We start from the raw sequence: 12,831 nt of genomic DNA on the forward strand, positions 1-12,831 counted from the left end.
TATATAGCTCTGACATATACCGCAGTGCTGTACAGAGGTCTCTGTACCAGAGGAGCTTACACTCTAATGTCTATTACTGTTAATGTTGCTATAGCTCTGATATATTCAGTCCTATTGACTCTGAAGTTGGAATTTTTCAGACTCTCTGCGGGAAGACGTGTTCTCAGCTCCTCCCCCTCCCCCTCCGATGACTGAATACCCCAACTCTGAGAAATGTAAGTGGACTATTAGAAGTTTTCATTCCTGGTGATGGATAATACATTGGTGACTCCTCCTCCTGAGAGTTATGGGTGGAGTTTAATATAAAGAAGGGGATTTACACCTACCCACCTTATTGGAATGGACTGTACCGGATAGATCTTGGCATTCACCTTTACAGTGAACCCCAACCCTAGAGGGAACAATGCTTTGTAAACTTCCAATTCTAATTCAGATCCCGGCCAGGACTCCATGTGCATGGAGTTTGCATGTTCTCCCCGTTTCCTTCACTTTCCATCCTCCAATGACATGCTGATAGTTTGATTGGCCATAGAGAATGTCTGATACAAGGACCTCAGATGGTAAGCTCCTAGGGTCAGGGACCGGTGTGAATGGATATGGTCAGCCATATATAAATATGTAAATAAGTAAAACAATGGGAGAGTCACTAAGAGGGGTTCTCTATTCATAGTGTAGTGTGCCAGCAATTGTCTGAAGACAGGAGATTACATTGACTGTATATGTGAATATACTCTATATTATCAAAAGTATTGGGACGCCGGCCTTTACCCGCACATGACCTTTAATGGCATCCCAGTCTTAGTCCGTAGGGTTTAATATTGAGTTGGCTCCGCCCTTTGCAGCTATAACAGCTTCACCTCTTCTGGGAAGGCCATCCACAAGGTTTAGGAGTGTCTATGGGAATGTTTCACCATTCTTCCAGAAGCCCATTTGTTAGGTCAGGCACTGATGTTGGAGAGAAGGCCTGGCTCACAGTCTCCTCTCAAATTCATCCCAAAGGAGGGTGGAGGAACTTGACTGGCCTGCACAGAGTCCTTACTTCAACCCCATAGAACACCATTGGGATGAATTAGAGTGGAGACTGCGAGCCAGGCCTTCTCATCCAACTTCAGTGCCTGACCTCACAAATGCGCTTCTGGAAGAATGGTGAAACATTCCCATAGACACTCCTAAACCTTGTGGACGGCCTTCCCAGAAGAGTTGAAGCTGTTATAGCTGCAAAGGGTGGGGCAACTCAATATCGAACCCTACGGACTAAGCCTGGGAGGCCATTAAAGTTCATGTGTGTAAAGGAGGCGTCCCAATACTTTTGGTAATATAGTGTATATCTCTATTATGGGCTGTGTGGGGTACAGTGCTGAGTATTGATCTCTGCGGCATCACTAATCTTATAATATAGATCTGATATCCCGGGGATGAATGGCTGTCAGTAAGTCATATGAGGAAATAGAGAGACATCACATACTGTAGAAGCCATGACACTGCAATGGAATATGTTTGTATAGAAGAAGACACAAGTCCATCTAGTTCCTCTGGATATACCCACAGCTGATCCAGAGGAAGGCAAACACCCCCCTCCCCCCCACAAAAAAATTAGCCAAATTGCTCCAGCTGGAAAAAAAAACTTCTTCCTGATCCCCCAGGAGACTCTCGGATATTCTCTTGATCAAGTCCCCCTGTTATTTTTACCTATACATATTATATCCAGATATATTCTGTACATTTAGGAATACATCCAGATCTTTTTCATCTACTAAGCTGACCAGAACCAGTTCTTGAGGGAGTCTATTCCACGTTTTCACAGCTCTTACTGTGAAGAAGCCTTTCCATATATGAAGGTTAAACCGCTTTTCTTAGAGGCGTGAAGAGTGCCCCCTTGTCTTCTATAATGACAGAAAATTGAAACTCTACACCAATGTTTAAAAACTAGGGCACAATGGTACTCTGGGGTGTCATCTGAGGATCTTCAAGGATGTCTTGGTAGAATACCCAAAAATTGCCTCAAATTGCCCAAAAGTTGTCAACAACCTGACGGGTGGATCAAGCCTTCCATTGCCTGTTACAAGAAGCCTCCGGATTTTATTGTGTAGCATTACAACCACATGCACCATGTGGCCAGCTGATGATGTCCTGACGTCCAATGATGTCATAGGTTATATGGAGGACGTTAGTCTCTGAGGATGTCCAATGATGTCATAGGTTATATGGAGGACGTTAGTCTCTGAGGATGTCCAATGATGTCATAGGTTATAAGGAGGACGTTAGTCTCTGAGGATGTCCAATGATGTCATAGGTTATAAGGAGGACGTTAGTCTCTGAGGAAGTCCAATGATGTCATAGGTTATATGGAGGACGTTAGTCTCTGAGGATGTCCAATGATGTCATAGGTTATAAGGAGGACGTTAGTCTCTGAGGAAGTCCTTGTTTGCCATTTCCCTGCCCCTCTCAGTCAGCACCTGGGTCATGTTATCTGAATGAGGGAGAAGAGACATTGAAATACGAGTCAGTAGCAATGTGGAAAGGTTTAATGCTTTATAATAATAAATCCCCTCCAATGTTGGGTGTCCGGTGTGTGTGAATGGTGCTGCGTTATGTAAGACTATTCGTTCCGTTTTCTACAGTTTAGAATGGTGTGCCTCCAGATTGAGCAGAATTCTAAGGTTCTGTAACAGAAAACACTGGTATAGAGGGTGATAGGTATATAGGTGAAGTGTGAGATCCAGTCTATAGGGGTGTAGAGGGTGATAGGTATATAGGTGAAGTGTGAGATCCAGTCTATAGGGGTGTAGAGGGTGATAGGTATATAGGTGAAGTGTGAGATCCAGTCTATAGGGGTGTAGAAGATGATAGATATATAGGTGAAGTGTGAGGTCCAGTCTATATGGGTGTAGAGGGTGATGACTAGGTATGTGAAGTGTGTGGTCCAGTCTTTAGGGGTGTAGAGGGTGATGACTATGGATGTGAAGTTCGTGGTCCAGTCTATAGGGGTGTAGGGGGTGATGACTATGGATGTGAAGTTCGTGGTCCAGTCTATAGGGGTGTAGGGGGTGATGACTATGGATGTAAAGTGTGTGGTACAGTCTATAGGGGTGTAGAGGGTGATGACTATGGATGTAAAGTGTGAGGTCCAGTCTATAGGAATGTAGGGTGATGACTATGGATGTGAAGTTCGTGGTCCAGTCTATAGGAATGTAGGGTGATGACTATGGATGTGAAGTGCGTGGTCCAGTCTATACGGGTGTAGAGGGTGATGACTATGGATGTGAAGTTCGTGGTCCAGTCTATAGGGGTGTAGGGGGTGATGACTATGGATGTAAAGTGTGTGGTACAGTCTATAGGGGTGTAGAGGGTGATGACTATGGATGTAAAGTGTGAGGTCCAGTCTATAGGAATGTAGGGTGATGACTATGGATGTGAAGTTCGTGGTCCAGTCTATAGGAATGTAGGGTGATGACTATGGATGTGAAGTGCGTGGTCCAGTCTATACTGGTGTAGAGGGTGATGACTATGGATGTGAAGTTCGTGGTCCAGTCTATAGGGGTGTAGAGGGTGATGACTATGGATGTGAAGTGTGAGGTCCAGTCTATAGGAATGTAGGGTGATGACTATGGATGTGAAGTGCGTGGTCCAGTCTATAGGGGTGTAGAGGGTGATGACTATGGATGTGAAGTGTGTGGTACAGTCTATAGGGGTGTAGAGGGTGATGACTATGGATGTAAAGTGTGAGGTCCAGTCTATAGGAATGTAGGGTGATGACTATGGATGTGAAGTTCGTGGTCCAGTCTATAGGAATGTAGGGTGATGACTATGGATGTGAAGTGCGTGGTCCAGTCTTTAGGGGTGTAGGGGGTGATGACTATGGATGTAAAGTGTGTGGTACAGTCTATAGGGGTGTAGAGGGTGATGACTATGGATGTAAAGTGTGAGGTCCAGTCTATAGGAATGTAGGGTGATGACTATGGATGTGAAGTTCGTGGTCCAGTCTATAGGAATGTAGGGTGATGACTATGGATGTGAAGTGCGTGGTCCAGTCTATACTGGTGTAGAGGGTGATGACTATGGATGTGAAGTTCGTGGTCCAGTCTATAGGGGTGTAGAGGGTGATGACTATGGATGTGAAGTGTGAGGTCCAGTCTATAGGAATGTAGGGTGATGACTATGGATGTGAAGTGCGTGGTCCAGTCTATAGGGGTGTAGAGGGTGATGACTATGGATGTAAAGTGTGAGGTCCAGTCTATAGGAATGTAGGGTGATGACTATGGATGTGAAGTTCGTGGTCCAGTCTATAGGAATGTAGGGTGATGACTATGGATGTGAAGTGCGTGGTCCAGTCTATAGGGGTGTAGAGGGTGATGACTATGGATGTAAAGTGTGAGGTCCAGTCTATAGGAATGTAGGGTGATGACTATGGATGTGAAGTTCGTGGTCCAGTCTATAGGAATGTAGGGTGATGACTATGGATGTGAAGTGCGTGGTCCAGTCTATACGGGTGTAGAGGGTGATGACTATGGATGTGAAGTTCGTGGTCCAGTCTATAGGGGTGTAGAGGGTGATGACTATGGATGTGAAGTGTGTGGTCCTGTCTTTAGGGGTGTAGGGGGTGATGACTATGGATGTGAAGTTCGTGGTCCAGTCTATACGGGTGTAGAGGGTGATGACTATGGATGTGAAGTGTGTGGTATGGTCTATAGGTGTGTAAGGGGTGATGACTATGGATGTGAAGTGTGTGGTCCTGTCTTTAGGGGTGTAGAGGGTGATGACTATGGATGTGAAGTGCGTGGTCCAGTCTTTAGGGGCGTAGGGGGTGATGACTATGGATGTGAAGTTCGTGGTCCAGTCTATAGGGGTGTAGAGGGTGATGACTATGGATGTGAAGTTCGTGGTCCAGTCTTTAGGCGTGTAGGGTGTTGATGACTATGGATGTGAAGTGTGTGGTATGGTCTATAGGAATGTAGGGTGATGACTATGGATGTGAAGTGTGTGGTCCAGTCTATAGGAATGTAGGGTGATGACTATGGATGTGAAGTTCATGGTCCGGTCTATAGGGGTGTAGAGGGTGATGACTATGGATGTGAAGTCTGTGGCCCGGTCTATAGGGGTGTAGAGGGTGATGACTATGGATGTGAAGTGTGAGGTCCATTTTATAGGGTTTAGGGGGTGATAAGTATATGAAGTGTGAGGCGCGATCTGTAGACGGTGTTTCTGATGGATAATTCGCTCCTTGATTGTCTTGTAGCATCAGCTGGATCTCGAGGCTCTTCTAGTACTTCCTCCGGGGAGCACAACTGGTATGAGAATTACAGATACCCGGTTGAAGGTAAGTGGATGAGGGCCTCATTTGAGTGAGTTCTGCGCCATGTCATATCAATAGTTCCACAATGTTCCACATCCTCCAACCTCTTATAAGTCTTTTCTGAACAATTCCACAATGACCTTTACTGACACATATAAGATGGCAATTCCCGATCAAATTTTGAACCTGCCAAATGCCGTTCTATGTCTGCCTTCAGGGATTAGACCCAGAACACCTAATCCGGATTTAAAGTACTTAAGGCAGACGATCAACAAATGAGCCAGGACATTGGCATTTTCATAAAGAGAGGTCAGCAGGGGTATCCTATGCCTTTCCCAGTGAAGGTTTCTATTACTCCCAGTCCTAACTATTCCCATCCAAAAATATATATTTCCCTTCTTTCCCAGATTTGCATTCCCAAATCCTTCCCCATCTACTTATTACCAATCCAGGCCCAGAGTCTTGTTTTCCCAAATCCTTCACTAGTTTATGATTCCCAAATCCTTTTCCATCTATGTATTCCTAATCCTGGCCCAGTCCTGTTTTCCCAAATGCCTTTCCCAACTCGGTTTTTTCCCCGAGTCCTTTCACAGCTTGATATTTCTGAACCCTTTTCAAAGATCAATATTGCTGAATCCTTTCCCAGCTCAATATTCCTGAACCCTTTCCCAGCTTGGTTTTCCTGAACCCTTTCCCAGCTTGGTTTTCCTGAACCCTTTCCCAGCTTGGCATTCCTGAGCCCTTTCCCAGCTCGGTTTTCCTGAACCCTTTCCCAGCTCGGGAGCCCTTTTCCAGCTTGGTATTCCTGAACCGTTTCCCAGCTTGGTGTTCCTGAGCCCTTTCCTAGCTCGGTATTCCTAAGCCATTTCCCAGCTCTGTATTCCTGAACCCTTTTCCAGCTTGGTATTCCTGAGTCTTTTCCCAGCTTGGTACTCCTGAACCCTTTCCAAAGTTTGATTTTCCTGAACCCTTTCCCAGCTCCGTATTCCTGAGCCCTTTCCTAGCTCTGGGTTACTGAGCCCTTTCCTAGCTCGGTATTCCTGAGCCCTCTTCCAGCTCGGTATTCCTGAGCCCTTTTCCCAGCTTGGTACTCCTGAGCCTTTTCCCAGTTCGGTATTCCTGAGGCCTTTCCTAGCTGTGTATTCCTGAGCCCTTTCCTAGCTCGGTATTCCTGAGGCCTTTCCTAGCTCGGTATTCCCAAGCCCTTTTGCAGCTTGGTATTCCTGAACCCTTTCCCAGCTCAGTGTTCCTGAGCCCTTTCCTAGCTCGGTATTCCTGAGCCCTTTCCTAGCTCGGTATTCCTGAACCCTTTCCTAGCTCGGTATTCCTGAGCCCTTTCCTAGCTCGGTATTCCTGAACCCTTTCCCAGCTCAGTGTCCCTGAGCCCTTTCCCAGCTGTGTTTTCCTGAGCCCTTTCCTAGCTCGGTATTCCTGAACCCTTTCCCAGCTCGGTATTCCTGAACCCTTTCCCAGCTCAGTGTTCCTGAGCCCTTTCCCAGCTCGGTATTCCTGAGCCCTTTCCTAGCTCGGTATTCCTGAGCGCTTTCCTAGCTCGGTATTCCTGAGCCCTTTCCTAGCTCATTATTCCTGAGCCCTTTCCCAACTCGGTATTCCTGAGCCCTTTCCCAACTCGGTATTCCTGAGCCCTTTCCCAGCTCAGTGTTCCTGAGCCCTTTCCTAGCTCGGTATTACTGAGCGCTTTCCTAGCTCGTTATTCCTGAGCCCTTTCCCAGCTCGGTATTCCTGAGCCCTTTCCCAGCTCGGTATTCCTGAGCCCTTTCCTAGCTCATTATTCCTGAGCCCTTTTCCATCTCGGTATTCCTGAACCCTCTCCCAGCTCGGTATTCCTGAGCTCTTACCCAGCTTGGTACTCCTGAACCCTTTCCCAGCTCGGTATTCCTGAACCCTTTCCCAGCTCAATATTCCCAAGCCCTTTTGCAGCTCAGTATTCATGAGCCCTTTCCCAGCCCTGTATTCCTGAACCCTTTCCTAGCTCTTTATTCCTGAGTCTTTTCAAAGCTCGGTATTCCTGAACCCTTTTCCAGCTCGGTATACCTGAGCCCTTTCCCAGCTTGGTGTTCCTGAGGCTTTTCCCAGCTCGGTATACCTGAGCCCTTTATCAGCTCTGTATTCCTGAGCCCTTTCCCATCTCTGCCTTTCCAGGTCTTTCCACAAATGTCCGGTATTGTTTGTATAGGGAGTTATCCTGTTCTTCCAGCCTGGGTACATCACCTTCCATCATTCAGTATTCCATTTAATCTGCCGTGTCACAACCCAGGTTATCAGGATCTGTGATGTCACAGCCTGGGTAGTCAGAATCTGTGATGTCACAGCCCGGGTTTACAGGATTTGTGATGTCACAGCCCGGGTTGTCAGGATCTGTGGTGTCACAGCCCGGGTTGTCAGGATCTGTGATGTCACAGCCCGGGTTGTCAGGATCTGTGATGTCACAGCCCGGGTTGTCAGGATCTGTGATGTCACAGCCCGGGTTGTCAGGATCTGTGATGTCACAGCCTGGGTTGTCAGGATCTGTGATGTCACAGCCCGGGTTGTCAGGATTTGTGATGTCACAGCCCGGGTTGTCAGGATCTGTGATGTCACAGCCCAGGTTGTCAGGATTTGTGATGTCACAGCCCGGGTTATCAGGATTTGTGATGTCACAGCCCGGGTTGTCAGGATCTGTGATGTCACAGCCTGGGTTTTCAGGATCTGTGATGTCACAGCCCGGGTTGTCAGGATTTGTGATGTCACAGGCCGGGTTGTCAGGATCTGTGATGTCACAGCCCGGGTTGTCAGGATTTGTGATGTAATTTTGTAGATCTGTTTGTGGATCTGCTGACCTGCCTTGTTATCATTGTCCTCCTTCATTTAGGTGCCCAGGATTTGATGCCTCCTCCGCAGAGTTATGATGGATCTTCTGAATACGATGACGTCAACTCCCTTGCTTCCGGTAAAACGGGATGAGAATAAACAAATAGGAAGCTTTTCTATCATTATGGGAGTCCACTCTATAGTCAGAACTGGGAATGGCCCTTTATACAGATGATATCTCACACCAGGGTCACCTCTCTGCTGAGCCAACCTAGGCCATGTCTTATGGAATACAATTGGTCCACATACTGTAGTCCTCTTGCTCAGACGGAGGTTTATTGTATAAAAGGTATGCAGTCATTACAGAGGAACATTGATGCGTTTTGCCTGCAGTGCTTATTTGTTAGGAAATCCTCAGGGTTAGGGCTCATCCTATGAATGTGCGAAACGCATCAAGGTTCCCCTGTAGATGACTCCATACCTGTGTATACTACTTATATAATAAACCTCCGTCTGAGTAAGAAGTGTATGGACTTATTGTACTTTCATTGCATATGTCAGGAACGGGCGAGGTCTGAATGCTAACAAAGAACAAAGTTACCGTGTGTCACTCTAACAGGAAGCGCTGCGATAATGCAAACAAAAATGTGAAAACTTAAAAACAGTAAAAAATAATAGTAAATAAAAGTCGTTATAATGTAAAACACCCGGCGCTGTTCTTGGTGCTGATATTATAAGGTCCCAATACTCTATATACACATATAATAGGTGAAATCCTCCTTTTTCCAAGTCTCCACTTCCAACCCCCCCCCCTCGCGTGTAATTGGTGATCCCTCCGCCTTTAGATGGAAAACTCACCAGCTACAAATTCCTTCCATTCTTATGGTTGGCAAACCAGCTTTTTAGTTGGAATCATCGACTCAAGGGCAGGTGTCAGAACACTCACTCTGCACCAAAATGTATTAAAAGATAAAAGAGAGACGCTCACATTGTTTGAAAGCAGTTTAGGCATTTACAGTTTAGATCACATAAAATGCTGCTATGGTATCCTATCTCACCACCGATGGACGCTGCAAATATACATCCCGGTGTCTCCTCTGATCGCCCTGTAGCCACGCTCCGACGCGTTTTGTCACATCTGACTTTGTCACAGAGGCTACACGGTGACCAGAGGAGACACCGGGATGTATATTTGCAGCGTCCATCGGTGGTTGTGTTATATTTCAGTTTGCACTATGCAACATTTAAAATTGTGCCAGAGTTTTTGATTTTATAAGGTCTGAATTCTGCAAATTTTCATACTTTCAAGTATGAAGAGTTAGCTCCTAAACAGCAGCGGGGGGTTTGCTGTTAGTTGGCCATAGCATAGATGGGCTGCCAGGGGGCACCACATATCATAGTACAGACATTACTGCCATATATAATAAAAAGTTACAGAATACCACCATGCCTTTCTATTGCAATCCTCTGGCTGCTCTCCATGCACGCTTTGTACAATTTTAGTGGAATATTGTAGTGTTCTTCCATACTGAGCCACCCACTCTGGGCCCGCACACCTTGAACTGGACTGGTAGTAGAGGGATTGTTTGCCTGTTCTTCTAGTACTCCGTTCCAGGTGTACAGAGAAGGCAGGTAGTCCTAATCTTTCAAACCCCCCCCCCTCCCCTCGAACCTTGGCAAGCCTTTTGTGACCCTGCAGATTGGGGTAGAAGGGAGATGCACACAATTGTTGACCGATTACATGTTAAGGAACCCATCCATCAATCACAGACCTTCCTTATCACTGAGAGATTTCTGGATTGTTGGAGATTCCTCTGATCCGATGCTATTCTGTGTAATAAAGCAGAGGCAGTGGTGGGAGGCTTCATGTGCAGACCATTGGAAGAGAATTGGGGTGGCTCCCAGCAGGTCAGGCAGATATCTTCCAGCTGTGATTCTCTCACTTCTAGGCGGTCTTATCTGTGTAAAGAGCTTCCTATTATCTCACCTGTCTATATGTTCTTCTTGCAGTCTGAATACAAGAGACAATGAAGTGGCCCCTGGTGAGAAGATGTCATCATTAACAGCCAGATCAAAGCTAATATCTTACAAGAGCTCTGAATGGAGAACTATCACCAGTATCAATCAGTGTAAATATTCTGAGTATTTCATTTGCTGAACACTGCAGTCTCAGGGCCTCCTCCCATTGAAGTCTCCGCAGTTCCAGACCTCCTCCCATTGAAGTCTCCGCAGTCCCAGACCTCCTCCCATTGAAGTCTCTGCAGTCCCAGACCTCCTCCCATTGAAGTCTCTGCAGTCTCAGGGCCTCCTCCCATTGAAGTCTCTGCAGTCCCAGACCTCCTCCCATTGAAGTCTCCGCAGTTCCAGACCTCCTCCCATTGAAGTCTCTGCAATTCCAGACCTCCTCCCATTGAAGTCTCTGCAATTCCAGACCTCCTCCCATTGAAGTCTCCGCAGTCCCAGACCTCCTCCCATTGAAGTCTCCGCAGTCCCAGACCTCCTCCCATTGAAGTCTCCGCAGTCCCAGACCTCCTCCCATTGAAGTCTCCGCAGTTCCAGACCTCCTCCCATTGAAGTCTCCGCAGTCCCAGACCTCCTCCCATTGAAGTCTCTGCAGTTCCAGACCTCCTCCCATTGAAGTCTCTGCAGTTCCAGACCACCTCCCATTGAAGTCTCTGCAATTCCAGACCTCCTCCCATTGAAGTCTCCGCAGTCCCAGACCTCCTCCCATTGAAGTCTCCGCAGTCCCAGACCTCCTCCCATTGAAGTCTCCGCAGTTCCAGACCTCCTCCCATTGAAGTCTCCGCAGTCCCAGACCTCCTCCCATTGAAGTCTCTGCAATTCCAGACCTCCTCCCATTGAAGTCTCTGCAGTTCCAGACCACCTCCCATTGAAGTCTCTGCAATTCCAGACCTCCTCCCATTGAAGTCTCCGCAGTCCCAGACCTCCTCCCATTGAAGTCTCCGCAGTCCCAGACCTCCTCCCATTGAAGTCTCTGCAATTCCAGACCTCCTCCCATTGAAGTCTCCGCAGTTCCAGACCTCCTCCCATTGAAGTCTCTGCAGTTCCAGACCTCCTCCCATTGAAGTCTCCGCAGTTCCAGACCTCCTCCCATTGAAGTCTCTGCAGTTCCAGACCACCTCCCATTGAAGTCTCCGCAGTCCCAGACCTCCTCCCATTGAAGTCTCCGCAGTTCCAGACCTCCTCCCATTGAAGTCTCCGCAGTTCCACACCTCCTCCCATTGAAGTCTCCGCAGTCCCAGACCTCCTCCCATTGAAGTCTCTGCAGTCCCAGACCTCCTCCCATTGAAGTCTCCGCAGTCCCAGACCTCCTCCCATTGAAGTCTCCGCAGTCCCAGACCTCCTCCCATTGAAGTCTCCGCAGTCCCAGACCTCCTCCCATTGAAGTCTCCGCAGTCCCAGACCTCCTCCCATTGAAGTCTCCGCAGTCCCAGACCTCCTCCCATTGAAGTCTCCGCAATTCTAGACCTCCTCCCATTGAAGTCTCTGCAGTCCCAGACCTCCTCCCATTGAAGTCTCTGCAGTCCCAGACCTCCTCCCATTGAAGTCTCCGCAGTTCCAGGCCTCCTCCCATTGAAGTCTCCGCAGTCCCAGACCTCCTCCCATTGAAGTCTCCGCAGTCCCAGACCTCCTCCCATTGAAGTCTCCGCAGTCCCAGACCTCCTCCCCTTGAAGTCCCCACTTACTTGAGTCCCCTCCTGCTGAAGTCCCCTTATTCTTGAGGCCTCATTTCACTGAAATCTCTGCAGCTGCCACACAAGTCCCCACAGTCTCGAGGATTCCTCCTGCTGAAGTCGCTGCAGCCTTGGATTCTCCCCCAATGGAATTTTCTGCCGCTTTGGATTTTCCTCCAATGGAAGTTTCTGCAGCCTTGCATCCTCCCTCTATTAAAGTCTCTGTAGCTTATCTACAACTTCGTCATGTGGTCCAGACCCAATTTAGGAATTTGGGACTCATGATAGCAGTTTTTTCTGATTATACTTTGATAGGCATTCTGAGGTGCCAGGGGCCACGGGGACTTATTTCAACCCTATATCTGCATTTGTTGTCAGCCACCACTAACAGGACCCCATTGCAGGTCTGCAATAGGTGGCAGCAGCTTGTTCCTGATCTGTCAGATGAGGATTGGGAGGAAGTTTGCTCCTCTCACCTCTCAGTATCTCCAGCGGTTAACAACAAGCTGATCCACTTATTTATGTTGCATCAATCTTCTATGACTCTGGTTAGACTACATGCGATGCACCGCTTGCTTGTCCCCACATGCACTCCTTGTACTTGATATGATATGGATGAGAAGTTATCCATATGTGATATAAAAATTGTTCATTGTGTACTATTACATTATTATATATGATTCTAGTGTGTTTTTACACTTAAAGGGGCAGCTGCACTTTAATAATGCATCAATGTATTTAATAATTGCTATTGGGTTGGCACCTGGAAAAGATGAACTTGGCCTTTAAGGGAACATAAAATCATTTTGTATATACTCATCACTAAAAATAAAATTAAAAATATATATTTCCTCTAAAAGTTTTTAAGACTAATGTGAATCATTGCTTATTAATATTTAAAACCTTTCTTATTTCCAGACGGCACTCCGGGCTCCTTTTTATATGTCTATTAATGCTTTCTATCCTCTGCATAGGTTACATAGTAGGTGAGGTTGAATAAAGACAATAGTCCATCCAGTTCCCCCTGTGTAG

The 12,831-nt window shown here is 47.1% G+C and overlaps 1 long non-coding RNA gene across 1 annotated transcript; it reads left to right on the plus strand.

Annotated features, from left to right (window-relative positions):
- The first annotated feature begins 139 nt into the window (after positions 1-139).
- On the plus strand, positions 140-10,244 carry LOC309543593. Its single transcript, XR_014224802.1, has 4 exons — positions 140-215; positions 5,237-5,317; positions 8,166-8,243; positions 10,115-10,244. It is a non-coding gene; the product is annotated as an uncharacterized lncRNA (long non-coding RNA).
- Positions 10,245-12,831: the final 2,587 nt, after the last annotated feature.

This window comes from Pelophylax lessonae (genome assembly GCF_965119305.1).
Source record: "Pelophylax lessonae genome assembly, contig: HAP1_SCAFFOLD_261, whole genome shotgun sequence".
In the NCBI taxonomy this organism is placed as follows: domain Eukaryota; kingdom Metazoa; phylum Chordata; class Amphibia; order Anura; family Ranidae; genus Pelophylax; species Pelophylax lessonae.